Here is a 3838-nt window from a genome sequence, read left to right as displayed (position 1 = left end):
TAAAGAATTATCCGAGAAACTCGCCTTCGCAAATTCGACGAATAATTCCCGTCATCGGGATCATCGTACGTTTTCTTTTTAAAATAATATTTTTGTGCATAATGAACCCAATTCGGGCAAAAGCCTTTTGTTAAAGATGGTTCTCGAGCCCTCCCATCATACTGGTGGGACCCGAGGACATCTTTTCACCTAAGGAACTTTTCGAGAAATACCCGCCTTCGCAGGATCCCCGAAAGATCCCATCATCGGGGCTTAAACTCGAAAACAAAAAATATTAATATGCAATGATATGTATGATGCGATATATATATGCTATGCTAATACAATTATTTATTTTTTATTATCATTAATATTTTTTTATTATCATATTTCCTATTTTTATTTCTTATTATTACTATTTTTTTTATCTTTATTTTTACATTTTTTTTTTGTTCTAAGTTCTTATGTTTTCCATTTATACTAAGACAAATTGCTTATGATTCTATATTATTTTAGTAAGCAAAAATTATATATTTTTATTATACTATTTTTTTATTTTATATATATATATATTTTTATATTTTTATTATTTACACATTTTCATAAGCAATCTTTTATTCAAACCTAATGTCTAAGATCTTACTTCATATGTATACTATTATTATTTTATTTATTTTTTTATCTTTATCTTCACATTTTTTAGTTTATGCCACTTAATACTCAATACTTAATTTTATATTAGTTATTTTTATTATTTATTTATTTATTTATTTATTGTCATGTATATTATATTTCCGTAAATTAATTATTTATCACATGTTTGAATTGTTATTACTTTATTATTATTTATTACTTATTATTTATTTTTATCAAGTAATTTTATCAAGTAATTTTTTTGTATAATCAAGCTCTTTATTTACTAAGGATTTCGGAATCTTGAAATCGAGGCCCTCCCATCATACTGGTGGAGCCTTGATTCGGATCCCGAGCCTAGGGAACATAAACTCGGGATTGCGACTTCGCGCATCTCGATCGATTATCCCATCATCGGCATGTTATACTTATAGCTAACATTATAGTATTTTGTATTTATCTTATTATTCATTATTTTTTTTTTATTGAAGAGTTAATTATTTTTTAGATTGATTCCCATATCTATTTTATCATGATTATTTTGATACTTAACATAATATATTTATTTATATTTATTTACATTTATTCATCTATCTCTATTCACTATATATATATATATATATTTTTTAATGTACATAAATATTTCCCATGCTCTTTTATATATATTATTTAAGAATACCTCACTAATAGCCTAATAATTTTCAATTTCACTTACTTATTCTATATGTAGCTCTTTAACTTACTATTTATTTCATTCACTTATATATATTTATTTAGCAATCTATTTTTATGTTTCGCATATTTACTTCTCTCACCCTTGCTAAACATTCTCCTACCTTTAAATTTTTTTATTAGCTATATGTATATATTTTTATTTTTATATTGTATTTTTATATATAGATTTATATCTCTCTATGTATATTATCTTCTTTGTCCTAAAAATAGTATCTAAAAGATTTTTGAACCTTATGCTAAAGTAAACCAATCCTAATCTTGAAAGACATTCTTCAAAAATTTCTAGGGGATTGTATTAAAATATTTTCAAATTAATCATATGAAGCTTAAATTGAATTTTATAGATTAAATCCAAACAAATCAAACCATAATGACGTAAGCAATTAAATCATTATGAATCAATTAGGCAAAGGAGTGAAGCTTTCCTTACCTGATCCCACTAAATTAGTTCAATCTGGAGCACCAAACGACGTCGTACGGCTCAGGGGAGACGGACTCCTTTTTCTTATTTTTCTCTCCTCACTTTTCAACTTTCTTTCTTCTCTCTATGCCGGCGGTACCTTCTCTTTTTCTTTAAAAATGCTGTCTTTCTCTTCTCTTCTCAAATCATTCCTCACCGGCGGCTAACACTCCAGCTACTACTCCTCTCACCGGCGGCAAAACCCTCCCAAGCTGTTACTCCTTTCTCCGGCAGCAAACCTCCAAGCTTTCACTCCTCCTACCGGCAGCAAACACTCCAGATTTCAGTCTTCCTACCGGCGGCCAACCTCCAAGCTGTTGCTCCTCTCTAAACGGCAGCAAACCTCCAGGCTGTTGCTCCTCCTACCGGCGGCAAACCTCCAGGCTGTTGCTCCTCCTACCGGCGGCAAACCAGCCCAGATTTCTCTCCTCCTACAGGCAGCAAACACTCCTCCCCTCTTTCTCTATTTTTTCTTCTGCCCAGCTCTCCTTGCCGGCAGCAGAACGACTCTCTCTCCTTCTCTATTTTTCTGCTCCTTGGTTGCTCTCCATTGCTTAGAAAAGCTCCTCCTTTGCTGCAGGTTCTCCCCCTCCCATTTATACCCGATTTCTGGGCTTTGGAGGGGGCGCTCCACTACTGCCTTGTCCCTGGGCACCCAGGGGCAAGTTCCACTAACCTGCCAGACGCGAATTTTTCGCGTCTGGCAGGTGAGAGAGGTGCCTGGCAGGGTGCGTCCGCACCCTGCCAGTCGTACCTCTCTCCCTTTCTTTCCATCATTTTTTGTTCATTGTATTTTTAATCTAGTGTCTACAGCTGCCCCTCTTTGAGCTTTTCGAAAATTCGAAATAGTGCAAAGACGTAGACACTGTATTTGACTAAATTCTTTAATTCTCTTATCAAATTTTATTATATATATATATTTATTATTATCATTATTATATTTATATTCATATATATATTTTTTTTAATAAATTCCTTAAAACTGAGGTCACAAGACTTTTAAGATGAACTCCTCAAAACTGAGGCAATGAAAATTTTTAAAAGTGAGCTCCTCAAAGCTGAGGCAACGAAACTTTAAAAATGAACTCCCCAAAAATGAGGCATCGAAACTTTTAAAATGAACCTCTCCAAACTGAGGCACTGAAACCTTAATATGAACTCCTCAAAACTGAGGCAACGAAACTTTTATATGAACTCCTCAAAACTGAGGCAACGAAACTTTTATATGAACTCCTCAAAACTGAGGCAATGAAACTTTTTCATTTTTCCGAAATGGTGAAAAATAACCAATTCCTCATCTGAAATTCCTATGATTTTAGAGATAAATTTCCCTATTTTTCAATTGTTTTAAAATTTTGAACATGTCAATTCATCTTCATTAGTTTCCCTTTTTTGGTGTTTTTAGAGCCTTTTCTTTGATCAATGGGGGATGAATCGATCACATTTCTGATCTCTCGTCTTCCTCAATTCATTGCTCATAACTGTTTTCTTCTTCTATCATATGCATAGTCCAATCACTCTTCACATTTTTACTGTGCTCCATTCTATTGCTAATTCCATTCTTTTCTTTCTCTTCTTAGACTCCATTTCATTCCCTGTCAATTACAATCCTTTTTCAAAATATTGCAAACATTTCTTACTTTATCATGCTCTTTATTAAGTATCATTCCAATTTTATGACAAATGCAATGCAATGTACTCATATCTCCTCTTTTGGCAGAATGGAAATGAGGGCATTGTTGGGAGCAAAAGGCTACTTTTCATTAGAAAAAAAAAAAAAAAATGAAGTTTCTACAATCAAGTATAATGACAAGGAACAGGGGAAAATTGATTAATACAAAGGGGATACAGTCCTTTCTTAATGATTGTTTCGATAGATATTAACAGTAGTCTCAAAATTTTATCCCGAAATAGGCACATTTGTCAGCTCCCTTGTCTTTTGTATGAACATCTCGAATCATGATCTTCACCCTTTCTGTGTTAAGCTTTTGTAGTACTTGGACCTCTTTCGTGCCTAGACCGCATTTTCGG

This window comes from Theobroma cacao, chromosome 3 (assembly GCF_053813885.1).
Source record: "Theobroma cacao isolate CCN51 chromosome 3, ASM5381388v1, whole genome shotgun sequence".
Lineage (NCBI taxonomy): Eukaryota > Viridiplantae > Streptophyta > Magnoliopsida > Malvales > Malvaceae > Theobroma > Theobroma cacao.
This window is presented reverse-complemented; position numbering follows the sequence as displayed.